Source organism: Ictidomys tridecemlineatus, chromosome 14, assembly GCF_052094955.1.
Source record: "Ictidomys tridecemlineatus isolate mIctTri1 chromosome 14, mIctTri1.hap1, whole genome shotgun sequence".
Lineage (NCBI taxonomy): Eukaryota > Metazoa > Chordata > Mammalia > Rodentia > Sciuridae > Ictidomys > Ictidomys tridecemlineatus.
In genome coordinates, this window is record NC_135490.1 from 47,560,692 (window position 1) to 47,588,675 (window position 27,984).

Here is a 27,984-nt window from a genome sequence, read left to right on the forward strand (position 1 = left end):
CTAGCATGCGTGCGGCCCGGGTTCGATCCTCAGCAGCACCACATACCAACAGAGATGTTGTGTCCGCCGAGAACTAAGAAAAAAATAAATAAATGTTAAAATTCTCTCTCTCTGTCCCTCTCTCTCTCTCACTCTCTCTTTAAAAAAAAAAAATCAATCCCCTGAACCCCGAGTTCAGGGAGGTTTCAGAGTTTAAAAAAAAAAAAAAAAGAAGAAGCTGAAAACAAACCACAGGGAGAACTCTGAAAACCCTGAAAGCAATAAAATGATAAGTGTGCCTTGTTATCTTGAGACTAGATAAGAAGGTTGTTTGAAGCTGGCAAGAGTGGCAATGGCGGAAAATGAAAATTGTGGCTAGGTACTTGTTGTGAGGGGGCAACAATTGTGATATATGCAGTACAGGAGAGAAATAAAGAATTTCCTTGCACTTCTGCCCCTTTCAATGCTTTATTCATTCAATTACTCAACATAATTTCACTCTATATGTTCTTAATCAAGAAAACAACAATTCTTAATGCTAGGTACTGAAATAGACATAATCCATTCAGAGCTAACAATTATAAATTAATTTTAAGCACTGCAAAGCACACGTAATAATGACAGGCTAATTACAGACATTCCCTCTACATGCTAAGTTCAAAAGTCTCAAGCCTTAGGTTTTTTTTTTTTTTAAAGAGAGAGTGACAGAGGGGGGAGAGAGAGAGAGAGAGAGAGAGAGAGAGAGAGAGAGAGAGAGAGAGAGAAAATTTTTTTGTTTAAATATTTATTTTTTAGTTCTCGGCGGACACAACATCTTTGTTGGTATGTGGTGCTGAGGATCCAATCCGGGCCGCATGCACACCAGGCGAGCGTGCTACCGCTTGAGCCACATCCCCAGCCCCAAGCCTTAGGCTTTATGTCCAGCATATGCAAAGTCACTCAGACCAGGGTGATCAGGATAAAAACCAAGGCAGGGCTTTCCTGGTGTGGAGCAGATGACTGCTTGAGGAGAGGATGATAGGGAGAAGTTGCAGCTCTCACCAGGGTCCATAAAATGGCATAGACTTGGAGAGTGATGAGTATTATGCAGAGGATCAGAAAATGAAGACAACTAATGGGATGTCAGGTCCTCATCAGGCTATCCATCTCAAGTGCATCTTTGTTTTGGCTGGCTGAATCCTTGTTCATTAGCTCTATTATTTACATAAAAATTTGGGCTTTTTGACCCCCCCTTGCAATCTTCTTCAGCTACTACCAGGTTTCTCATTATCATTTACCCTGGAGTCAGAAACATCTTGTGTGGTGGTCTCCACCCTGATATTTTTGCCTTTCTCTCTTATCAGGCTAGGAGACCTTGCCAGGGGCTTCACTCTATTTATCAGGTTGAGGGGAAATAACTTGTTTGAGGCCATACTGGAGTGCTCTGTGTGTGTGTGCCTTGTGAGACTGCAGGTTTGAAACTAGAATTTTTAAAATAGAGTTGTGTAGGCTCAGGCCTAAGGCCATCTTCACAGGACTCCTCAGAGGATCTCTGTGGCAGATAAACCTCCATCCCCGACCCTTACTAGTCTAGTGAAGCTTAGATCAGCAGTTAAAAACCTGGGTATTTTGTTCCATAGCTTGTCTCTAAAGCCCTTTGTGGGCATCCATGTGCCATGAGTCCAGCATGTTCCCAAATTGTGTGGTGAAGACTAGAATAATTATTTGAAGAGAACCGTAACTTCGTTTGTTGTTTCCATGCACAAGAGAGATTGTAGTTTTAGAGCTTGTTATGGAGGGTTTTTTTTTTTTTGTGTGTGTGTGTGTGTGTATGTGTGTTTTGTTTTCTTTTTGGTATCAGGAATTCAACCCAGGGGTGTTCAGCCACTGAATCACATCCCCAGCCCTTTTTAAATATTTTTATATGGAGACAGGGTCCCTTTGAGTTTCTTAGGGCCTCATTAAGTTGCTGATGCTGGATTTTAACTCAATGCTCCTCATGACTCCTGAGCTTTTTTAATGTAGGGGAAGCAGTATCACAAATTTAGAACAACAATATAAATTCCAGAACTTCAGCTTAGCTCTTCCTAGGTCTGAGAATAAACCTCTAGTCTTCTAGCTCTCTGTTCACATATTCAAATCTAGGGTTCTTTTTTTCATAGTGAATTAGTATAAAATAGAAGGGATAGTAAAATTACAGTGTAATCAGGATAATGAACCTCATTCTAACACAGCTGGAGGCTAAGTGGAAGATATGTTAATGAGCACCATTAAGGCCTATTTCAAATGTAAAAAAACCTTAATGCCCACCTTTGGAAACACCTTTATCAAAGTCCTTTGTCCCATTGTTACCGCTGTTGATGGGTGACGAGTCCTTGTTTCCCCAATGTTGAAGAATAACACCAAAGAAGCATGCAGAGGCAAGGTCAGAGTAGAAATTAGAAGTTTATTAAAGGACAGCAGAAAAGAAGAAGGGGACCCAAGAGGTGGAATCCGTGGAAGTGCAGTTGTTTCCCCTTTTTATAGTTTTGGTGATGGAATTTGGGTTGAAAGACCGGAGAGGTGGGACACAGGTGGGCCAAAGAAGTATTCTGGGCAGTAAGGACTTCATTAACACTTCTTTGTGATGGGCTATCTTCAAATCTGTTGGGGGCTGTTTCCTGAGATCCATTAACATTTCTTTGAGGTGGACTTTGGCATAGGGCCTTTTCAAGACTTCATTAACATTCTATGAGTTGTCCTGTTTTCCCTGAGTCATTCTCAGTATGGCCTCCATTTTAGATTTCACTCGGTATTAGACCCGATTTACCTAACTATACTGACTACCTAACTTTAAATCTGGCTTCACAATTGGCAAAGTGAGAAATTTTGTTTCATCCCAAAACTCCACTTTCAACATTATCAATGACTATTTTCCCATATTTTGTTTCATTTTTCTTAAAGAACTAGAGAGCATTTTCAAAAGATTTGATTTATCATCTGTGTAGGAATGGTGGAAAAGCTCCATAAACTCAACAAGCAGGACTGTAGAGACCTGTCACAGAAGAGAAGGGGGAAGGGGAAAGAAGAGAGAGGGGAGGGGGAAGAGGGGGGGATGGGGAGAGCGAGAGGGTGTTGGTATTTATGAGCTCAACGGGGCATGAGGAGTAGCTGGGTGGAGTGGGCTCTTACTTCTTTATTGGCTGAGATTTCACGCCACTTTGGGGATTTAGAGGTGTGCCATTGTGCCATTAAAAGTTCACACCATTCAGTGTCGTGTACCTGAGCTCCTGGAATAGAAATGCTCCAGGCACCAACTTTTTTTTTTTTTTTTTTTTTGAGAGAGAGAGAGAGAGAGAGAGAGAGAGAGAGAGAATTTTTTTATTTTTATTTTTATTTTTTTAGTTTTCAGGGGACATAACATCTTTGTTTGTAGGTGGTGCTGAGGATGGAACCTGGGCCGCACCCATGCCAAGTGAGTGCTCTACCACTTGAGCCACATTCCCAGCCCCTCCAGGCATGATCTTTACCAACAATCGGAGCTTTTTACATATGAATATAGCAGAATAAAATTAGGTGACACTAAAAATAATTAATCTCTTCTAAATGAGGTAGTGTAGTTTATGTGTCCCGATAAAGGTCCTCAATTCATTTTGTTTTCATATGTAAGACCTTTTTATTAAAATGGCCCTGAACCATAGAAACATTCCAAACATTTCAGTAAACACCTTTCTCTGGTGTGGCAGGAAAATAAAAGTGGGACTAACTTAAATTCAAACTACATGAAAGATCAATTTCTCTCTTTCTTTCCTTTGTTTTTTTTTTTTTTTTTTTGTTGTTGTTGTTGTTTTTTGTGGTACTGGGAATTAAACCCAGGGCCTCATGCTTAGAAGGCAAGCATTCTACCAGCTGAGCTATTGATAAACCCAACCTGATCTTTTATTAAAATTGGAAGCCATCTTGCCACAAAGCCATGAAAAGCTAATTTCGGCTTTACTATAAATTACTGCAAATTCTGAACCTGCTTGGAATGCCTGCCCGTGCCTTGAACTCACCCATGCCTGGCTCTCTGACCAGATAGCAGCCCTCTCTGAAACTTTAGTGACACCTCATAAATATTGGCCTTCCCTGGCCAGACAACGACCCTCTCTGAGGCTCTAATGGTCCTCATAAATTCTGATGTTGGGGCCAGCAAAAAATGTAAACTACCATTAGTGTGATGCTTGTCAGAGTTCTGTTATCTGTAACACCCCTTTTGTGTAACTTGCTGGGCTGTAGGAAAGGTGGGGCTGCTGTTTTGTTCCCACCGTTTTGGGAGGGAGAGACAGCCCAGCCAGTCGAAATAATAAACTTGCTTTAATTTGATTTTAATTGGAGCCAGTTGTCTTTTCTTGCATCCTGGTCTAACACTATATCCCCAGTGCCATATTTTGGGAGGCAAAACCAGGGATTGAAGTCATGGGCACTCTAACACTGAGCCACATCCCTACCCTTATTTTTTATTTTTTTCCCGTCCGGCAGGACACATCAATGTGGGCAGCGTACCTAGATGGGGAGGAATGAAGGGACAAGAGACACAAAAGGTGACAGCAAGACAAAAGTTCTGATCAAGCTGCAAACTTTTATTGTTCACACAGGGGTATTTATATGCTGGGGATGGGGAAGCTCTATGCAATTGCTGGATGTGGGTGGGTAAAACTGCCAGCTGGAAGATGTCTGATGATCCTGATAACCGCAGGATGTTCCAGGGAGATAGGTAGCTGCAGGATGCCTTCAGGGCAGAATGTCTCCCAGGGGGCTGTCAGGCTAATTTTTGAAGGAGAATTTCCTTCTAGTTCCCGACAATTTTTACTTAGAGAAAGGTTTTCACTGAGTTGCTTAGCTTCTCACCATTGCTGAGACTGACTTCAAATTCAGGATCCTCCTATCTCAGCCTCTGAAGCAACTGAGATTACAGGCATGAACCACCATGCATGGCCAACTTCCATCTCAAAAACTAAAGTACACAGCAAATTAGGTAACAGGCTGTCAACAAATAGGTACACTATGTAAAAAACTAATTTTTAGTTGTTGATAGACCTTTATTTTATTTACTTATATGTAGTGCTGAGAATTAAGCCAAGTACCAGACAAGTTAGCTACCACTGAGCTCCAGCTCCAGCCCCCTAGTACATATTTTTTATGGTGGATACTAGAGATTGAACTTAGGAACACTGGACTACTGAGACTAAGTCTCAGGGTTATTTTTTACTTCATTTAGAGATGAGGTTTCACTGAGTCATTTAGCACCTCACTTTTGCTAATGCTGTTTTGAAATCTGATCCTTTTGCCTCAGCCTCTCCAGCAACTGGGATTACAGGCCTACACAAACACACCCAGCCTTTGGTATATTTTCATTACCTATTATAAATAGATTTTAACCAGTAGCCTTAAGTCTTTTCTAATATATGTTTGGATTGAATCCATAACCCAGAAATAAGTGAAACAGAGAATCTAGTTTTATCTCCATAACTCTTTCATCTATTAGAGTGTCTGAGTTAAGATTACCCATTGAAGAATTTACTGTATATCGTGGTTTCATCTTGACCACCCATATGTACCTCGTTCTGAGTTTTAGAACAGTCTGAAACAAGGTGCCTACAGATACCAAATATCATGGAGTACTTAAAAAACACCAGTATCTGAGTCTTGCCTTCTAGGGACCAGTTTTAATTTTAAGTGTGTAGTTTCTAAAGACATTTGTTGAAAAATCTGCAGCTGGAAGACATTTTCTGATAATACCTTTTATCTAAAAGGCACTTAATTTGTTTCCTATCATTAGATACTGTGAATGAAGATACAATAAAAATAGAAGTGCAGCAATATATTCAGCAAAAGGATTTCAATTGCTTTACATATATACCCATTTTTTAATTTATTTTGAATTTAAATTACATGCAGGTTCAATCTATCTCTTTCTCTCTTTTATTTTATTTATTTACTTATTTGTGGTACTGAGGATTGAACTGAGGGATTAACCCATGGGCATTTTACCAATGTGCTACATACCCAGTCTCCACCACTTTTATTTATTTATTTATTATTGAGACAGGGTTTACTGATATGCTTAGGACTTTGCCAAGTTTTTGAGTCTGGTCTCTACCTTGAGATCCTCCTGTCTCACCCTTCTAAGCCACAGAGAGTACAGGCATGTACAACCTTGTGGTAGTACCCCAAATTATTACTAGTGGATTATGTAGCATTTTTATTTTGGGCTTTTAAAGATCCTTAACACTTTTATCAAAAATATAATTATTAAATTTATGCTGTTGCCAATATTTTTTCCATGTTTTTGTACCCTGAATCCTTATGTTTATTTTTTTTTTAAATTTTGGGTTTGGTGCTGAGTATTGAACCCAGGGGTGCTTTCCACTGAGTCACATCCACTGTCTTTTTTATGTTATATTTTGAGACAGGCTCTCACTAAGTTTCTTGGAGCCTTGTTAAATAAATGAGGCTCTCTTCAAACTACCAATTCTCCTGCCTCATTTTTCTGAACTTCTAGGATTCCAGGCATGTTTCACCACTCATGACAATTTTACATTATTATAATAGCCCTTACAACAGCACTGTACAGGCTGCAGGAAATTCATTTGATTTATGAATTAAATCCCTGAGGCAAGTTTATTTGAAGTAGCCAGTGTAAAAGTGTTGTGTAAAGATTCCTTGGGATGGGCTGGGGATGTGGCTCAAGCGGCAGTGCACTCGCCTGGCATGCATGTGGCCCGGGTTCGATCCTCAGCACCACATACCAACAAAGATGTTGTGTCCACCGAGAACTAAAAAATATATATGAAAAATTCTCTCTCTCTCTCTCTCTCTCTCTCTCTCTCTCTCTCCCTCCTCTCTCACTCTCTCTTTAAAAAATAAATAAATCAATAAAATCAGGGGATCCATTAAAAAAAAAAAGATTCCTTGGAAATAAACAGCGATTTTTTTTCTAACCTCTTTTGTGAATGACTGTTGGGAACCATAGTCCATAAAAATCCTAGAAAAAAGAATGCAAATTTATTTGTTTGCAGTTTACAGATATTTGCACATGCCCAGTCGCCTTTGCATCTAACACTTTAAACTTCAGAACATAGTAACTCGAACAAAATTTGTTAAACTTGAAACAGTGCACAAACAAATTTCTTTTCGAAGCAATTGGTAGTTGTGGAGTTATAGTTACTGTGGTCAGCAGAATTGGCCCAGGGCTATGGAAGGTCTCACTCAGGGTATTGATGATTTACTTTATTCTACACTATTACACCCACAATACAATACTGCCAGCAATAGTAGTTGAGAAAATATGCTGATAATGTCTTGAGCTAAACTGGCACCTTTAATATTTGCCTACTTCTCTGCACTGATCCCAGCTGAGTAATTAACATGGAACCAAAATGTGAATAGGGTATTTCCTGGGCTTATTGTTTTGGGGTCAGCTGCTCCATTAGGATGGGGAGGGGGTCTGAAACCAGCCTGGTGCAAGTATTTTTGTATATGTTCCTTTGCTCTGGCTGAGGTCTATCATTTTAAATGACAAAAGATTTAGAGTAATGTGCCTGGACTTATTTTTCATAGACTTCACAGTTTACATCAAGAAGAAATGCCGCAGTATGGCTGGGCACAAATAACTGAGCCGCCACAAAGCCTTGTAGGTTCAAACAGCAACTACTTTATTTCAACTCTCATGGGCACTGCAGGGGTGCTTTTTCGCCAATGCCACTCACATGGCCCTTCCAGCAACCCCCCACACTGGAAATCCCTCCTCTGGCACTTCCCCAACCAATGGGAACTCTCCAGGAATCCCCAGGAGAACTACAAAGTAGAGCAAGAACTTCAAATTAGCGGGCATCTAAGGCAGGAAGAGCCACCCCATTGCCTGACAGTAAAGGTCAAATATACAATGGAATCAATCCAGCATCACAGCAATTAGATATAGCTTAACTCAAATCATCATCTCAATGGTTCCCTGGCTTAACCTTTCAAAAATTCCCTGTCACCTTTCAAACATTCCCTCTGGCAAATGCCAGGCGTCATTTTGACTGGCCATGGCTCTCAACAAAGAACAACAGCTAGAATTTATCTCAACACCCCTTTACACACAAAATATAGGTTATCATTGAAGATGTTGGAAGTTTCATCAAGGTTTATTAATTAGAGAACAGGCTGATCTAGAGAGAATGTAAAGTACCACCAAGTCCTATGTTTTCAAAACAAAAAGAAATGTGAGATATATAGGCATGCAGAAGAATATTTTTCTTTTTTCTTTGTTTTTTTTTTATTTCATTTTTAAAATAGAAAGCAAATAGAGGAAAAAGGAGACCAAGGTGGGAAATATAATTACTGGCAGGACTATGAAACATTAAAAAATAGAATCTAGATTTCAGAAAAGTTTTGACATATTGTATTTGGAGATGTGGATGGCATGAGTGTCCATGATAAGAATGTTGTAAGCTTCTGAAAGAAAATTGATATGGTGAAAGAAGCTTATGTAACCCAGATCCTTAATTAAGCCACTTTCTGTCCCCCAAATAAGCCATGCTAGGTAAACCACTGCTTGACTCTACTGCTGAATACTGAATAAAGAAGATTGCCAATTAGAGGTTTGCTTCATACCTTCCACCTTTGTCATGTTTGTGTCATTTATGCTATTGTTAATCAATCCAAAATTATACAAACAGTAATGACATTTCAGCCCCTTTTAAATTTTTCATTGAATTCCTGACCACTTTGATGGAGGCTCACAGCAGGCCTAGCAGGTGCCCTGGAGAAGACTTGGACCTGAATGGCAGCATTAGAACCTTATTTTCCTCCTTCTGAAATTAATCAATATTTTGAGATGACTTTCTGGCTGGAGCCAGAAAACAGGAATCATTTCAGAAGAATTGAGTCAGCTAAGAAATGTGTCAAACCCAGCTGGGCACTTGGCTCAATAGTTGACTGGTCACAAATATTTGCAGTGGCCTCATGATTGGCAGCCTTGCACAAAGAAATATCAACCTTAGTGCTTTCCCAGTTTTCAGGTAAGTCACAAGGATCCCAGGCACTGGGCATTCACCTGCCTTCCTAAAAAACCTGCAAAGTCACTATCCAGTTGTTCATTCTTAATAGTTGCTGAACATTCTGTGCTTTTCAAGGCAAATAAATAAATAAATAACAGCATCATGAGTGCTCACCCCAGCCTGCTTGTTTTTATGCAAACAGAGTTGATCTGTTTCAAAAAGGAGCTAAGTGGGGCTGGGATCCTGGCTCAGTGGTAGAGCACTTACCTTGAATGTGTGAGGTCCTGGTTTAGATCCTCAGCATCATATTAGATAAATAAGTAAATATGCTGTGTTCATCCACAACTAAAAATTATTTTTAAAAAAGAGGCTAAGTGTTCTCTTTTGCTCCCCAAGTGGTACAAAAAGTCACATAATCTTATTAAGAGAGACTCAATAAAAGCACAGGCAGGGGGCGCCGGAAGGAAGAAGTCAATAGCTGAGGAGGGTCTGACTCCTGGCGCTCAGAACTTTCTGGAGGGAAGAAAAGGAACCCAGAGCCTCCCTGGGAACTGTGCCCCAGCAGCGGCGGCAGCTGGGTCCCCTGTCAGCCGAACTGGACGAGTTTACAGAGGGTTTTTCAAGGTCCCCAGTCCTGGGAAGGCAGTTTCTCCCTCTCGGTCTTTCTTCTTTTTTTAGTTTGCTTGGGTCTAGGGTAGGCACCAGGCAAGCAAGTTGCCTTGGGAGTCGGAGCTAGCCCACACTGGGGCGGGAGGACAGGCCCGAGGGCAGCAGAGCCTGGCAGCAGGGGAAGCTGGAGCTCCCAGTCCCCTCTGTGGAGATGGCAGGATGCCTGTATTGACTGCGGGCTCAGTGCACCGAGCCTCGTCCCCGGATGAGCCTCGTCCCCGGATGAGCCTCGTCCCCGGATGAGCCTCGTCCCCGGATGAGCCTCGTCCCCGGATGAGCCTCGTCCCCGGATGAGCCTCGTCCCCGGATGAGCCTCGTCCCCGGATGAGCCTCGTCCCCGGATCGCTGGGCTCCGCAGGTTCCAAGGGCTTGGTGGTGTCTCTGGCACTCTGTTCTAGGGCTCTTACTTGTCGCTCTCCATCATTGTGAAGGGACCACCGTTGGAGCCCGCTTTCCTGAGGCTGTGGGTGCCACCTGCTGTTTGCCCTGGAGGCCAGGCTGCCCAGATTTTGGAAAGGACAAGAGTGCATCATCTGCTCCATGACCCTGAAAGTGCCTCATTGGGAAAACCGACTCCAGTATGGAGCTCCTGGTCCTGAAGGGATCTCAGGAGACATGTGAGTTGGGGCATGGCCTGCAGAATGTGGGTCTTGGAAGGAATTGGCAGACCTTAGGCCAGGCGACAGCAAAGAAGCCCCTCAGTTTACTCTCTAGGCTGACTGTCAGGTAGGGCCACCTGGGGCCACCCATGAGAGATCAAAAGGATGAAAACAACACCTCCAGTCCCGGGATGGCAGAGCCTAACAGAGGGGCATTTTCTAAAAGATGAAGAGATGGAAAATGGTCAAAACTAGTATATTTTAAAGTTGAAATGAAAGCTTGCAAAATTTTGGGACTGTATTTTTGTGTAACTTGTGCCTAAAGAAATATTAGGTCATTGACTCCCTTCTACTTTTTTAGTTTTACTTTTTATTTTATTTTAGCAAAGAATCGGTTTTGCCAGCATTTTCCTCAGGAGCTGAGCATTATCCACAGCAGGGAAGACAAACTAATGATTCTCAGGTTGATTTTGACTTCAAGTCTGGGATCTAGCATTACTAAATGTAGAGGAAAATCATTTCTTGCTGTATTTTCCATGTGTGATTCCTTCCCTTATCCTAAAGGACCCGGTGATATTTGTTTATTGGTTTCATAAGCATCTATTTAAATGTAGTTTTTGTATGAAATACTTCCAGTTGCCACAGGGTGTAGTTTTTCAGAGAAAGCTGCTAGTGGCTTCACTTTCCAAGAATGTAAGTCATTTCCTTTCTTTGATTTCAGGGAGTTGATATTACACAGCATCTGAACTTTGTGGGGACAATTTTCCATAGTACATCTGTCATTAAAAAGGTTTTTGGGTTTTCTTCCTAAGAGCAGTGCATAAATTTAAGCCAAGCAATGTTAAAGGATAAGAAGTTTTTCAGCATCTAGAGTATTATAAGACTACTGTAGAAATAAATTTTAACACCCAATACCTACTAAAAGCCACCTCCAGATGGTACCCAGACAAGCTTATCCTTCATGCAAATGATCATTGGTCAGTTGCTTTGTAGCTGCAACTTCAGAAAGCATATTTACTGAAGCCATACTAATATTATTTTAATCATCTAGAATACATATGCAACTAAATATGATACATACTCATCATTGTGCTGTTGTTAACAAACAAAATGTAATGTGATTATGCAACACAATATTTTATATCTGATATTTTTTTTCATTCACTAGAAATAGATCCTTCAATCTATGACTTAAGGTTTGTTGTTCCGTCCGCCAGGACACATCAACATGGGCAGCGAACCTAGATGGGGAAGAATGAAGAGACAAGAGACACGAAAGGTGACAGCAAGATAAAAGTTCTGATCAAGCTGCAAACTTTTACTGTTCACACAGGGGTACTTATATGCTGGGGATGAAGAAGCTCTCTAATCAGCAATTGCTGGATGTGGGTGGTAAAACTGCCAGCTGCAAGATGTCTGATGATCCTGATAACTGCAGGATGTTCCAGGGAGATAGGTAGCTGCAGGATACCTCCCAGGCAGGATGTCTCCCAGGGGGCTGTCAGGCTAATCTTTGAAGGAGAATTTCCTTCTAGTCCGGACAGTTTGTGTTGTATGCTCTCTCACGGCAATTATCTGCATCTTAGTCACCATAGATGAATTTTTTTTTTCTTTATGTTAAAGAAATTATTTATTAAATACTATTTTGGTGTCTAGCTTCTTTGACTCAACAATGTTTATGAGATCCAACTACATCATACGGTAGATTTCCCTTTTCTATGTTGTATAATATTCTATTACATGACAATATCACAATCTATTGATCCATTTTAATATTGATAGACATTCATGTTGCTTTTGGTTTTGAGTCATTGTGAATAATTTTCTGTATAATAATCTTGTTTTTTTTTTTATTGATTGTTCAAAACATTACAGAGCTCAAGACATATCATCTTTCATACATTCGACTCAATTGGGTTTTGAACTCCCCAAATACATAATACAGACTCACTTCTGTTACATACTCACATTTTTACATAATGGCATATTAGTGACTGTTGTATTCTGCTACCTTTCCTATCCCCTACTATCCCCCCTCCCCTCCCCTCCCCTCCCATCTTCCCTCTCTACCTCCTCTGCTGTTGTTCAATTCTCTCCCCTTTTTCCCCCCACCCCCTTGCCCCTCATAACCTCTTATAATTTTGTGTATCACTGAAGGTCTCCTACCATTTCCATATGTTTTCCCTTCTCTCTTCCTTTCTCTCCCCCCATTTGTCTTAGTTTACTGTTAGTCTTTTCCTCATGCTCTTCCTTCCTGTTCTATTCTTAGTGGCTCTCTTACCATAGATGAATTTTAAAAAAGAAAAAAATAGTACCTCATTCTTGGGAGTAACTAGAGTTACAGGAATGCACCAATAGGTGAGTTTGTATACTCAACTTTAAGAATGTTACAAAAAAGCCATGTACACGGTCATGAACTTCAATACCAGTGATACAGGTTTCTGATGCTTGAGGATCAAAAGTTTTAGATTAGCCTTGACAACTGAGAAAAACCCTGTCATAAAACAAAGAATAATAAGATCTGGGAGTATAACTCAGTGATAGAGGAGTTAATAGTTCAATTCTTCATACTGCTAACTAAGTTAGAAATATGAAACAAAAATATGATTAAAATTAATACTATTAATATTTTATTATATAGATTCTCTCTAGCTGTAAATTCATCATAATTTTGCACAGGCATTAAAACCAGTGTTCTAACAGAAAGCAGAGAAAGCACAAAAAGTTTACAGGATAAATTATATTTTCAAATTAAGTCAAGTTTTGAACTGTAAATTGTTTAGATAAAATGAGAATCAACAGACTCCCGATAAAAATAATATTTCCTGATTATGTGTCAAAACAAGTCCAATGTTTAAATATTAGGAAATAAGACACCAATTAAGATGGGGTGATTTTAACAGCTCTCTTTCTGTTTGACATCCCAATTCTGCTTTTGTATGAACTGAAAAGAACCGGTATGGTGATGTGTTTTTGTAATTTCAGTGACTCAGGAGATTTAGGCAGGGAGATATCACATTCAAGGACAGCTTCAGCAACTGAGTAAATACTAAAGCAAGCAAGCAAACAAACAAACAAACAAAACCAAGACTGTGTTGGGCAAGGTGCACACAAACATAATCCCAGAAGGATGGGAAAATGAGACAAGAAGATGGTAAATTCAAAGTCACCCTCAGCCAAAGTGAGACCCTAGACAACTCAGTGAGACTCTGTCTCTAAGTATAATACAAAATAGGGCTGGGGATGTGGCCCAGGGTTAAGTGCCCCTGGCTTCAATCCCTGGTACAAAAAATAAAATAAAATAAAATAAAATAAAATAAAATAAAATAAAATGGGGCTGGAGGTGTGACTTTGTGCTTAAATGCCCCTGGGTAAGATCTCTGGTACAAAAGAAACATAAATTCTGCTTTTTTGAATAAGTGTCACTATCTAACATCCAAGAGAATATGAAAATATCTATAACTCATGAAACCTAGAGGAGGTGAGTTTTGGCTTTGAGATAAGGTAAAGTTTAACTTGAATTTCAGTAAAGTTACTTAGCAAATATTCTTGTGAGACTTAGCAAATATTCTTTCACACTGAACACCTATGTGAACCTCATCTATTATAAAAGGTACAATAATCATAAATGACAACATATAACAATTCTTCAGCTTCATTTATATACAGAAAGTAGATGATATGTTTTTACTCCTATGCTAGAAAAATGTAGAATGTGTTTCCAAAACTTTGAATATGGTCTCTTATTATTTTTTATGAATTATGTAATGCTGTTTGCTATCAAAGAGTATTAGTTAGGTGTCTGGTCAAGAAACATTTGAATGTTTTCATTTTTGCTTTCAGAACACTGGTACCTCCATGAGAACAAGCCCACAATACTTTTTAAATCATGAGTTATTTTGGAAAAAACATCCGGGTGTTTTATTGGCAGCCAGATTACAGTCTAAAGTTCAGTGTATTTACCAACATCAGCTAATCATATGCAGCAAAGATTCCAGGTGAACTGAGCCTAAATTGACGACCATCCCAAATATGAGCTAATAAGTTTTAGAATGAGTTAATTAGTAAAAGATAATTAGTTAAATTATTCACTATAGGCTGGATGCCAGGTTTTAATCCCATGATGTGCAGAGGTTGTATGAAAAATAGCAGTCATCTTATAGACAGTGATTTGTTTTTTCTTCATTAAAATTTTGGTGACTCTCTTAGTAAACTGTATTGAAGTATAGAAAAATATTTATACACATATATGCCTTTAATTGTGAAAATATTCTCCCACTACCTTATAAATTTGGTATGAATATTAGCACAATTATAAAAGCCAAATATATCAGTCCTGTCTCTAGGGTCAAGGTAAAATTGCAAATAAGTTTCCCTTTAATGTATTTATATTGTAGAGTATGGGGTACTGAAAAATCTGAAGACCTGGCACCATCCACCTCCTTGACACCAATTCTTTATGTTTACTATGTGGGATCTGAAATGGGAATGAATCTGTTCTTAGAATCTAGTGAGAAATAATGCCCACATTTGTACAGTTCTGGGTTGGAGCTGCCAGCTGTCTCAATGTGCACTGTCTCTCCTGTTCTTTGGCCCTGTTGAGAATATGTAAGACATAAAAATGAGTGGTTCAGGCCTTTCATCTTGCTGATGTCAATGAATCCATAGCTCTCAATGTGTAATTTGGATACAATAAACTGAGATATGCCTGAGACTTCAGGTAAATAGTGAATATTAAGATGGTTTTCCAAACATGTATGTATGTATTAATAAATTCATACTGTCAAGCCATGATAATATATTGAATATAGAGTTTTTAGTTACAATTTGTTTAAGCTCTTATTTTCTTCTTCTCCTTCTCCTTCTCCTCCTCCTCCTCCTCTTCCTTCTCCTTCTCCTCCTCCTCCTCCTCCTCCTCCTCCTCCTCCTCCTCCTCCTCCTCCTCCTCCTTCTTTTTCATTTAAGGACAGGGTCTTACTGAGTTTCTTAGTGCCTTACATTTTGCTGAAGGTAACATTGAACTCACAGTTCTCTTGCAACCACCTCCTGAGACACTTGGATTACAGGTGTATGTCACTGTGCCTAACTTTTGTTTTTCATTTTTAATTTGAATAGAAAAAAATTTAAAATTATACTTGTGAGTCTCTTTTTAGTGGTGAGAGGTATGGGGACATTGATGCCTAAGGAAATTGCTAATGAGTTTAAACCTCAAGCTGTTTTTCATAAGATCAGTGAACAGAAAAGTTAAATAAAAATTTAAACTAGGGCTGGGGATGTGGCTCAAGCGGTAGCGCGCTCTCCTAGCATGCGTGCGGCCCGGGTTCGATCCTCAGCAGCACCACATACCAACAAAGATGTTGTGTCCGCCGAGAACTAAGAAAAAATAAATAAATGTTAAAATTCTCTCTCTCTCTGTCCCCCTCTCTCTCTCACTCTCTCTTTAAAAAAAAAAATTAAACTAACTGTGATATCATTTCCATAAATAAAAATATATACATATTTATTCACAAATTGCTTTAACCTTATATACAGTGATAAGTGTCAATGCACTTCTGTCTGGGTTAGGTCCTACTATTGGAAAGAAATTCTCCCTCAATGTAAATCAACCCAAGGAATTTAATGCAATTCACAGCCACTCAAAATAATAATAATAATAATAATAATAATAATAATAATAATAATGGTAGGGGGATTCTAGAATTGTGATGCACACCTGTAATATAAGTTACTTGAAAAAGCATCACAGGAAAAATTTATACTCTCTCTCTCTCTCTCTCTCTCTCTATATATATATATATATATATATATATATTACACACACACACACACACACACACAAGTAGTGAGGGTACACAAGTCTAACACACAGTCCTTTTTTCTTAAATTTTTTATTTGTTGATGTAGATGGATATAATATCATTATTAGTTTGTTTCTTTGTTGTTTTCTTTTTTAATGTGGTGCTGAGTGTTCAACCCAGTACCTCACACATACTAGAAAAGCACTCTACCAGAAGATTCTGACCCCTTTTTTCTTTGATTTTGAGAGCCTGCTATCCTCTCATGTTTTTAATTGCTGGACTCCGCAGTTTTAGATGTGCTTCTTTTCACATTTTGACACCATTGGCAGCAGATCCAAGATCTTAAATTAGATAGTCCTTAATACAAAGTTTCTCATTTTGATTACTTAGTTAAAGATTAGTTTCCAAATATAGGTAGATGCAAACTATTATTGAATTAAATAGTTTTTATTTGAGTTTCTTTACAAAAGTCTTTTTTGTTTTTTCTTTTCTTAGGTCACTATGTTCTCAGGTTAGAGTATTAACAGGAGATGCTTTCAGTTCATGGGAAATATAATTTTTTTAAATAACAAAAAAGAATTTGTTGAATGAATACTAATGATTTTAATGGAGGAAAAAATGATTTGTTGAGACACATAAGGAAAATTGACAATATTAAAATCATATTTAGGATATAATAGAAAGAAATCATAATTAATAAAAGAATAAGTGCAAAGCGTCCAGAAAGATTTTTAAAAATTTGAAAATGCCTTCCCCCCATAAGCCTGCAGAACCATCATTGGATGATGATAGCAGCATAAAATATTTTAGGTTCTAAGGTAGAGACTAAAGAAAAAGAAAAATGTTGATGGCTTCAGAAGTTCTTTTTCTCCTTATGAGTTTTTTTTTTTTTTAAATTTTTATTACTTTTAATTTGGTGGGGAGATACTGAAAAACTTCCATGGCCCAGGGAGAATTGCCCCACCTCTCCACCTCCTATGCCCTCCACCCATATTTCATTTTTTTTTCTTTTTCTCAGTCCACCTTTGTCCCCTCCTCTGCCCTGTCCTTTCCCCAGTGACAGGACTTGGCAGAGGTCACTGTTGGGGAGGAGGAGTGAGGGAAGGCCTTTCTCCTGAGCCCCCTCCTCTGCTCCAGAGTTGGTTCCGTCCATCTCTCTAGGCAAAAGCTAAGATGAGGAGGAGGAGGGGGAGGGGTGGAGCAGGAAGAGGAGGAAGAGGAGGAGGGGAGGAGGAGGAGAAGGAGGAAGAGGAGTGGAGGAGGAGGAGGAGGGGGAGGAGTGGAGCAGGAGGAGCTGCTAACAAGAGGAGTTATAACATGGGAACTTGGCAGCTGCAGCCTCAGCTACAGCCTTGGTGGCGACGGTTAGCGCCCTGGGCAGCCGGCACCTGAGGGACCAATGACCGGAGCCAGTCACTGCGCCTTCCCTAGGGGCTGCGAGGGCGGGTGGGAGGTGGGCGGGTGCTCCGAGTTCCCACCCCGGGCTGTGAGTGTCCACGCGGAGCCCGGAGGAGCCGAGCGCCCCCAAGAGGGCTGTTTCTGGGTGCAAGCACCACTACCCAGTGTGCGGAAAAGGGGAGTTGCATCCTGGAGGCGCCATGGAGCTGGGGAGTAGGGGTTTGGGGTGGGGAGGGCGGCGGGGGGGAGAAGCGGAGTTCCTGGAGAGAAAGGAGGCGCTCTAGCGCCTCGGGAGAACTCTGGGAGAGGAGTCCAGGAGCCCGAGGCGCGGGAGGCTGCAGCCCCCGGTGCAGGCCAGAGGTGAGCGCCGAGGCGGGGGGGGGGGGGGGGGGGGGGTAGGCGCGGCTCCCACTGGAGAAGCAAGTGCCTGCCGTCCAGACTGGTGCGGTGTTGGAGACAGCCTAGGCTCCAGCTCTCTGGAGGGCAGCGAGGGGAGGCAGGACTCGGGAAGTGCTGGGGGTGTGTGAAGGTGAAGCGGAGTATCAGAGGCAAACACCAGCTGAGCCTCTAGGAGGAGGAGGAGGGGAGACCAGCCGCGCAGGTGGCCGCCCTCCTCAGCGCCAGGGGCCGGGGCGCCTCACAACACGGCCTGACAGGAAGGAGCTGCAGCGGGCAGGGCGGTGGAGGCTCCAGCAGAGCAAGCCAGTCCGCGGATGGGAGCCTGGTCGGCAGCGGTGGGTGCAGGAGCCTGGGGCGGGGAGCCAGGGCAGAGGTGGAGCCAGGGGCCAGGAGCTGGAGCCAGGGGCGAGGATGGCAGCGGGGCCTCTGTGGCCCCAAGCTCGCTCCCACATGACTTAACTTTCTGGGTGGGCATGTGTGCCAGAGGTGCGCTGGGGCCAGCCCGGGCAGGAGGAGTCCACCTATATTTCAGTTCAGAATTGTATTCATGAAGTTCTTGATGTCTAAAAAATTTTGTTTTATGAAAAGAAGCAACCACTCTCAACTTACGTTGTAATTAAATTATTCCTTTGAACATGGAATAAAAAAAGAAATTATTAAATTTATTTGAAGACATCCGAATAACATTTGGTTATGCAGTCTGCCTTTTTAAATATGACTTGCAAAATTGAAAACTGCAGAGGAATTCTAAGTCAATAGAAAAATCTCTAAACTTTTTTAAGGACATTCATCTCAAAATGTGGTTTTAAAATTAGGCACTTCACCATCTGACACAGGAAGAGAAAGATAAGAAACCAAATAAAATACTAGCAAAATCTGACAGAAACTCTCTTTCCAATATTAATCTTCAAATGAGAGACTCCATTTTCTACAGAGGGCTCATTTTTTAATATACAAGACCCCCCTCTCCTCCCCACTAAACTTAGAAAATTACACTGGTTTCTTGGGGCTTCTGCCCAAGTTTCTTCCTTATGAACTACTGACATTTCTGCAAACCTCCTCCAAATATTGTGAGAGATACAAGTGGCTTTTTATTATAAAAAGTAGTTGTGATTTAGGATTATCAGTGAAACCCCTTGGGGCTTTATTGAATCATGTCAACAGCTGTCACTAATAATATGTACTTTGCTGGCCACAACATAATGTATTGATAGGTATAAAACAATGTTATAAACTGGAAAAAATATGTTTTTTTATAATTTATATGCAGTCTTATGAATAATACAGAGCTCTTTGTGAGCATTATGGCACTGTAGATAATAAATTTACCCTGTTCTCTGGCCTGCCTTGGGAGTTGTAAAGCAGAATATATTGGTTCACCTTTGTGATAAGAAACAATTTTAGTATGTCAGTAGGTTCTAGCTAACATTTACTTCTGAGGTCTTAAAGAATAGTGTGCTCTAAATGGTTCTGGGAATGTTTATACTGGTTCTGACTCTCCTGGGTAATGTTTCTGTGAGTGATATGATCAGATAACAAGTGGCACTATTTCTCAAGTATTGATATTGTGATAGCTCTTGTAGTTTTATTGCCTGGAGTAGCTGATTTTGTCTTAACTGGATCTGTAGTTCTTTGTGTGTATTTTTAATATGATTTTAAAAAGTGGTTTATAAACTTGTGTACATTTTCTAAGTGATATCACCATTCTTTTTCAGTTATTTTTGCATGGATCAGGAATCAATAAGTCCTTATTGTTCTTGTTTTATCTTCTTGACAAAATACAGACACCCTTATAGGAAATGTTTCTCTTGAAACTGAAATAGCGATCAATTCATCACCACTTCATGTGTTCCAAATGGTAACAAGACATCTACATTGTTAGCAAATCATAATTGATTATATAAATTTAATTTAGAGTAACATGTTTACATAAACTTTGTGAGAATAGCCAAGATTTCTGTGTTTATTAATTTCTCCTACAATAACAGTAAAGGTGGTTATTTTTGCATAGGAAGAAAAAATCTGATATTCAATCATTCTTTTGGCTGATAACATACAATTGAATTTTAAACATGTTGTAATTTTCTCACAGGATAACAAAGAAGAAATAAATTTACAAGCAGCACTTTATTGAAAGTAATAGCTTTTCTACAAGGGGTGAAATATTTCATTTTGTTCTTATTTTCTTAAAACTGCATAGACTAATTCTGAGAAATTACTTAAGCACTTTCTTTATTTATATACATTTTTGGATATTAATGGGTCTTTATTTTGTTTATATGCAGTGCTTAGATGAAACCCTGTGCCTCGGGCTGGGGATGTGGCTCAAGTGGTAGCACGCTCGCGTGGCATGCGTGAGGCCCGGGTTCGATCCTCAGCCACATACAAAGATGTTGTGTCCGCTGAAAACTAAAAAAAAAAAAAAATATTAAAATTCTCTCTCTCTCTCTCTCTCTCTCTTAAAAAAAAAGAAACCCTGTGCCTCAAACATGCTAAGCAAGTGTTGTACCATTGAGTAACAATCCCAGCTTCAGGCACAAACACAGGACTTTCAGCTCTTTCTTGATGTGTAGAATTTCTCACCCATGCTTCTGCTGTCTTGATCTAAGTATCTATACATTTACTTCACACTGATACAGTTATTTGATGCACATACACAATACCATTTACTGCAACAAACAGCATGGTGTATAACTTAAATTCATTTTAAGCATTCAAGCTAATTAGAGTCAGAAAGCTATTAGAATAGGGCCTTTTAATCCACTGGTATATTAACCTATATAAGATGGGTGGGCTTTTTATACAAAAAATCCTGAGGTAGTCCTGAAGAATATTTGGATTGAAACAGGTGAAAAATAATGGTTGAGGCCCACTGCTCTTTTGTGTTTCACTAATATTAATGAAGATACCATTAGGAGCAGCACACTAGCTGAGCTGAATAAATATGGCCAATTTCAAAAAAAATCAGAATTTATGTAATACAGGACCTTTTAGATCACATCAGATTGACTCCTTCGGAAAACAAATGTGTAAGCCATGCAGCTCACAAGACATGACTTGGATCATTCACATTCCACGTGGCTTGTGAGGCCTCTGGCAGAAGAAGACCCTCAACACTGGCTCCCACAAAAGATATTCCTGCAGTCCAATACTGGGATTAGAAAATTGTAGTAAACTATGGTGAAAGCAATTTTGAAGACAGATGCCTTCTGTTTGTTTCCAGAAAAAAGACAGTAAGGGAAAATATGAGTGAAAAAGTCATTTTTCATGAACTCCTCTTTGTTTTGCTTTGTTATCATACCCTATAGAAGAAAACAGAATTCTGACTGTGAGAGGAAATCTGGACCTCTAGTGATTGTTATAGAAGAATAGGAAATGTTGACACCAAGGGTATGCTATCAAATACTTAGCATAGGACTGCCTACTTATTTGAGAGAAGGCTGGGTGATAAATAAAAAAATGCTGGTAAAATCTTTTCTTTTGGTTTCATGAAGCCTAGAGTTTTATTTAATGTTTGAGATCCATTGTGCTTTGAAATATAATCTTCTTAGCATCCCTGCCATAGGTTTATATGAAAGGTGATTTAGCGTACTGTGGTGGGCTAACATCCATTGCTTCTTTTTATGGGAAACATTTTCTACTGAAAAAAAAAACTGGCCAATATTTATTTTTTTAGTTTTTGGCGGACACAACATCTTTATTTGTACATGGTGCTGATGATCGAACCCAGGGCCTTGTGCATGCCAGGCGAGCATGCTACTGCTTGAGCCACATCCCCAGCCCCCTCAAACACACCTTTTATTTAAAATATAGAAATGACTGGCTTTACAAAGCCAGTTATGTAAAAAAATCCAGACACTTTAAAATAAACAGATCACTCACATTATATTTTCTACAAAAATCTTTTATTTACCATAATATTTAGAAAAATATAAAAGAATCGAATTATTTCACGTTCATACAAAAGTTAACCTTAGATAAAACATATATACATTTATGCATAGTGTTCTAGAGTGTACATGCACATACATATTCTAAAATACATAAAAGATTTCATCGACTTGGAGAAAAATTCCAGGATGTATCTAGTATTGATATTATTTAATAAACTATCATGAATAAGTAATTACAAAATCTTGTCTAAACTTGTGAGAAATAGTTTCATATGTTATCTTTATCCCAAGAAAATAAGTTTTCAGAGATTTATCAGAGGATAAATAATCTGTCATCCCTCACAGTCTTATCATGCATTCACTACTTTTCTTATTTTTAGCATAGATTCTCTAGTACTTAAGACTTCTTTCTTCATTTGTATATTTAGTTTTCCACTTCTACCTATTTTGTTTTTCTTTCTTAATCACTCTTTGTATTCTGTTTTTCTCTCTCTCACTCAAAGAATAGATTTAAATGAGACAATATATTATTTTTTAATAAATGAATATATTTTAGTTGCTTCAAGAGTATTTGCTTTTTTTTATAATATGTTACAGTTATTCTTGAGTATTACAAACTCCACGATGGAATATATAAAACATTTTCAACATATATAAACATGCTTTTTTATTTTTGTATTTAAATATTTTATTTTCTCTGAATTTGCTCACAATCTTTTATAACATAATTTTTAGATTTTATTCTAATATGTTATAAAAGACAGTAGAATGCATTGCAATTCATACTACACAAATGAAGTACAATTTTTCATATCTCTTGTACACAACAGAGTCACACCATTCATGTCTTCATACATTTACTTAGGATAATTACATCTATCTCATTCCATTACTTTCCTATCCCCATGCTCCCTTTCTTCCCCTTCCTCTCCACTGCCTTATCTATAGTTTGTCTATTCCTCCCATGCTTCTCTCTCCTTTCCATTACATATCAGAAATTTTATGTCAGAGAAAACATTCAGCATTTGGTTTGGGGGGATTGGTTTACTTCACTTAGCATAATATTCTTCAACTCCATCCATTTACCTGCATATGCCATGATTTCATTCTCTTTAATGATGCACAATATCCCATTTTGTATAAAAAGAGCATTTTCTTTATCAATTCATATACTGAAGGGCATCACAGCATACTACAAGAATGCAGCTGCAAAGATATTTATAGTAGCACAATTTAAAAAATGATTTTAACTATCAGATTATAAATGCTTTTTCTAAAAATCTGATATAAAGGTATAAAAACTCTACATGGTTTCTATTGAACATTGTGGATCTTGAAGGTGTTGAATATTTTCTTATATATTTATCATCAGAAATACTATTATTTCTACTAATAAAATATTTCTAAAATGAAAATATTAAATGGAGAAGCCAATAAAGTAATAGCCTTGTTTCATAATGTATTATGTATAAGACTTTGTGAATATTATAGTATTTTTTAGGTGGAAAACCTTAGCTAGATTTCATTTGAATCTTAGGTTATCTCACTTAGTAACTTTATAAACTATGATATATCACTTAACTCTGGGAATCTCAGTTTGATTATCTGTCAGTCATTAATAATTACTCTCAGATTTTTCTGGAAAATTTGAACATGCCCAATATTGTTTTCTTTTTCTTTTTTAAAAAATATTTATTTATTTATTTTGTAAAGAGAGCTCTCTAAAGTAAAGCAGCCCTGAAAAAATCAAGTGCTAGGGCTGGGGATGTGGCTCAAGTGGTAGCGCGCTTGCCTGGCATGCATGCGGCCCGGGTTCAATCCTCAGCACCACATACAAACAAAGATGTTGTGTCCGCCGAAAATATTAAAACATTCCCCCCCCCCTCTCTCTCTTTAAAAAAATATCAAGTGCTCTATACAATGTAGACATGTAGTGGTCATAACTTTTGAGATCAGAACTACATGAAGCTTGGTTTGTATACTCCTTCAATTCAAGTATTGTAAACAAGGGATAAGACAATGTTTTTATACCATGAAGAAGACATCATAGCAGGACAGGTAGACACTGCAGTCACTTATCTCCATGAAGTCCAATATCACATCCACCACATTTGCAAAAAGACATCTCATTACATTAAAACTGGTATATGAGATGTAACCTCACTAAAAGTCTCACCAAGCACAAAAATTTGAACACCATACATGGGAGGAAAGAAGCCAGGACCAGATCAAACAGAAACTGCTTGCATTAAGACCTATAACCAACCTGGTGATGTAGCTGAACCCAAAGAAAAATCAAAGCATAAGTATTGGGGTTTAGAGATAAATTTGCAAAAGGCTTAAGTGTTCTAAGGCAAGGAACCAATGTAAACCATAATTGTAACTATGGAGTTATAAATCACAATTTTAATCAAAAGGACAGAAAAACAGGCAGAAGTACTGGATTAAAGAACAGGATAGAGTTTTTAACTCATAATAGAAGACTTGACAATCCTTACCAAAGGGTTGAAGATGTCCAGAAATTTTCCTTTATGAAAATAATTTGTGGAAAGAATGAGTTTTTCATTTCTGAACAAAATTTTGGCAGAAAGTATAGAATTAGAGAAGGAATAGCAAAAGCACAAAAGTCAGAGAAGTAAGCTAGAGTCTAGTAAGATGTTCAGTTATAGGGTTGGGGATATAACTCAGTTGGTATAGTGCTGGCCTCACATAAACAAGGCCCTGGGTTTAATACCCAGTACCACCAAAAAAAGTTCAGTTACAAATTTTTATTGTGTTTATCATGATGTCATTTAGAATTATTATTAGTATTATTATTTAAATCAGGAATTAAACCCACAGGTGCTTAACTACTGAGCCAAACCCCAGCTCTTTCTTTTCTTTTCTTTTCTTTTTTCTTTTTTTTTTTTTGAGACTGAATCTTGCAGAATTTCTGAGACTGGCTTTGAGCTTGCAATTCTCATGCCTTAGTCTCTAGAGCCAACCAAGATTACAGGCATTCACCACCATGCCCAGCTTGGAATTTTTTTAAAGTTATTTTATTTTTATATATCAGGACTTCATCTGACAATGATTGTATTTTCTTTTGCTAATGTTTTGAATAGCATCTGTACCTTATACCACAAATAACCTAAAAACTCACTCTTTATATAAATATGATATCATCTTGGTGTGAGTGGAATGATTCTACAGTTCTTGAAGTGACTCCCTAAGTATGGTCAAGCATAATGTCAAATCTTTGATATTGTTCCATAAGAAATTTGGAAAAGAATATGGGACATTAAATGTATATTCTAATAAAATTAAAAAGCCTTGAAAAATATGTCCCAGATACTTGTGCTTTAATCCATTAGGAGTAATGTTTTAGACTGTATAGTTGAGAAAATAAATGTTGTTTAGAACCCCACATCTCAGTGATCCATTTTATCAATGTTTATTTCCCACTCTAACAGGTCTAAAGTGAACAAAATCTAATGGTCAGGCAGGTCTACTGGGTGGCTTACATCTGAGATAGTTCTCAGAACTCTGGGGTTCCTGCATTTCATGGGTTTTATGAATCATTTTTCCTCTACAATTTGTTAGTATCATAAGAGTACTTGTTTCCATCAAAAATATCCACCTTAGTCTCCCAGACTTTAGAAATCTTCACTTTGTGATGGTGTGCTGTGGGAGAGGTATTAGCTTTCAGAATCAGTTTCAGCCTTCAGCACACTTGTTTATGCTACTTGCCATCTTGAAGGATTTTTCCAGCATAAAGTATACTTAGACAGTTATTTTGTGTATGGATAAAAACTTGAATTTTTATTTAACTTGCCTCTTGGCTGACTCATGTCTCTTAACCAGTGATGAATTTCTATTAATAATTTTACATGAATAATAAATGAAAAGGCATATTTAATAGGAGAAAATTATAAGTAAAAATACAATGAGCCATTATGCCTTCATTAAGATTGCCAAATGAGAAAGAAAATAAATGTATTTTAAATATTTGTAATTTAAAATTATTGTACTTAAAATTTTATAGCAAACACGGTAACTTTAAAACTGTTTCTTTATCTTAATATGTATGATTGAAACTTTATAACTTAAAAGATTATTTTTTCAAACCTGAACTCAATGAATCACACCTCACCAGGTGCAAAACTCAAAAATGAAGGCAGAGAATTTGTATTTTAAGAACAAGATTAGGGGCTGGGGATGTGGCTCAAGCGGTAGCGCGCTCGCCTAGCATGCGTGCGGCCCGGGTTCGATCCTCAGCAGCACCACATACCAACAAAGATGTTGTGTCCGCCGAGAACTGAGAAAAAATAAATAAATGTTAAAATTCTCTCTCTCTCTGTCCCCTCTTCTCTCTCACTCTCTCTTAAAAAAAAAAAAAAAGAACAAGATTAAAAAATAAAAAAAATAGATGGCTATTATAAAACCTGGAAGATAATGTTGAAAGAATTCTTCAGAATGAAAACAGAAGATTGGACAAGGAGAATAAATTTTCCTAACATGATTCTAAAATGAGAGAAATGAGATATGGAAAAGGGGAGATAGAACATGAAAAAATAAAATTTCCTACTGCTGAGTGGGAATATAAATCTTCAAAGAGTTTAATGTCTTTCCCAAAGTAAAAAGTGATCATGAATAAAGGTGCCAAACCCACAGATGTCCCTGAGTTACCACCAGTCTCCCTGTCTAAAGACACAGGAGAAGTTGTTTCAAGTTTTTTGAGATAAGGTTTAAAACTAAACATCCAAGTCAGTTAACCTTTCTTTAAACTAGGAGCTAAACATAAAGACCATGGTGTCTACACAGACTTTATATCCTGTGATATTACTAGGTCTGTGTTTTAAACAATTTCATCTGTTGCTTTATGAGTTTTTTAAAATGACTGTATTCTGTAATGGAGTCCTTTATAAATTACCTGATAAATGTTGAATAAGAAAACGTTATCTACCATAGCTAGAATATCAATTAGGACATGGTGAAAGGCATTAAAAGTAATTAATCTAGAGAACTAGAAGTAAAAGTGTCCCAGAAATGAATGTAAATTTGCTAGTTTACATTTAACTTCTGGATTCTTACCATGTATCCATTAAAATATAAGATTTGAAGAAATGTATTTTTTAAAACAGTATGTACTAGTCCTTTGTCTTGGCTAAGGGAAGTCAGATCTCTTAAGACCACCTGAATTCCTCCTTGATATAGCACTAAATGCTGTGTGGTCCTGCACTGGCTTTGGCCTTGTTTTTCAGTTCCTACTGTTCTGTAGCACTTTTTTTCTGACATTATTTAAATAGTGCTCTCATTCTGGGTGGTTCTACACATTCTATATTATGAGACAAGCACAGGGTAATCATTAATTATTGAAGAAATACTAAGGCAAATTACTTCTAAAAAATAGATAAAGAGAGCTAACTATTTTCTTTAACTGTTTTAAGACCTAAATATAATTACTCAAAAATTTGTTCTTCATTTTTTTTTTTATGTCACAGTGGAAAGACGTGAGAGAGACACATGGACAGACACAGGGGATTTATAAAATGTTCTGAGGTTAAACCTTGTTGTACACACCCACTTCTCAAGTATTTGCTTTGAATTTTGATTTTTTTTTCTCTAACATATTAAATCATTAAGATTTGGTAAAAGAGAATGCTTGTTAGTTTTGACTTTGCATCAAAATTGATTCTAGATATTATCTTGCCAAGAATTTATTTATTTCATGATCCTCAGATTTTTGAGGCTTACTTAATATTCTTATCATCTTTCTCTTATGCTTGCATTACTCAGAGACAGAATTGCTATACTCTTTCATATGTATTTCTTAAGAGTAAAAACTTCAGAGTATTAGTTTGGGTATTAAAAGTATTTTAAATTAATCTCATGGTAAAACAACTCTAAATACTCCTTTCTATGTTTTTAGATTTTCAAATTGAGGTTTTCTTCAGAGCATAATTTACTGAATATTTGTGTTTCACAATAACAGAATCAGAAATTCCAGTCACTAAAAGCCATTTATTTAGTGATATATGTAAAATTTGGATTTTTAATTTTGTGCAGCTACAATAATATTTGATAATAATATTTATGATGCTTTCATGAACAAAAGTATATTACAAAAATAGATGTATTTCACTATACCTTAATAAAAGTGGACATGTACATGTATCATTATTTAAATGTTTATTTTCACTTCTGGGTATATTTTATCAATATTATTATAAAATAAATCATATAATATTTATAAATTTATGTTTATTTGTTTGTACCATATTTA

General features: G+C 37.9%; 2 long non-coding RNA genes across 2 annotated transcripts in view; both read left to right on the forward strand.

Moving 5' to 3' along the window:
* The first annotated feature begins 9,949 nt into the window (after positions 1–9,949).
* On the forward strand, positions 9,950–11,886 carry LOC144370363 (uncharacterized). Its single transcript, XR_013430346.1, has 2 exons — positions 9,950–10,249; positions 11,449–11,886. It is a non-coding gene; the product is annotated as an uncharacterized LOC144370363 (long non-coding RNA).
* Positions 11,887–17,663: 5,777 nt separating this feature from the next.
* The window catches only part of LOC144370364 (uncharacterized), an 82,095-nt gene continuing 71,774 nt past the window's right edge, over positions 17,664–27,984 (forward strand). The window contains exon 1 of the long non-coding RNA XR_013430347.1: positions 17,664–17,787. This is a non-coding gene — a long non-coding RNA (uncharacterized LOC144370364). The remainder of the gene's footprint in view (positions 17,788–27,984) is intronic.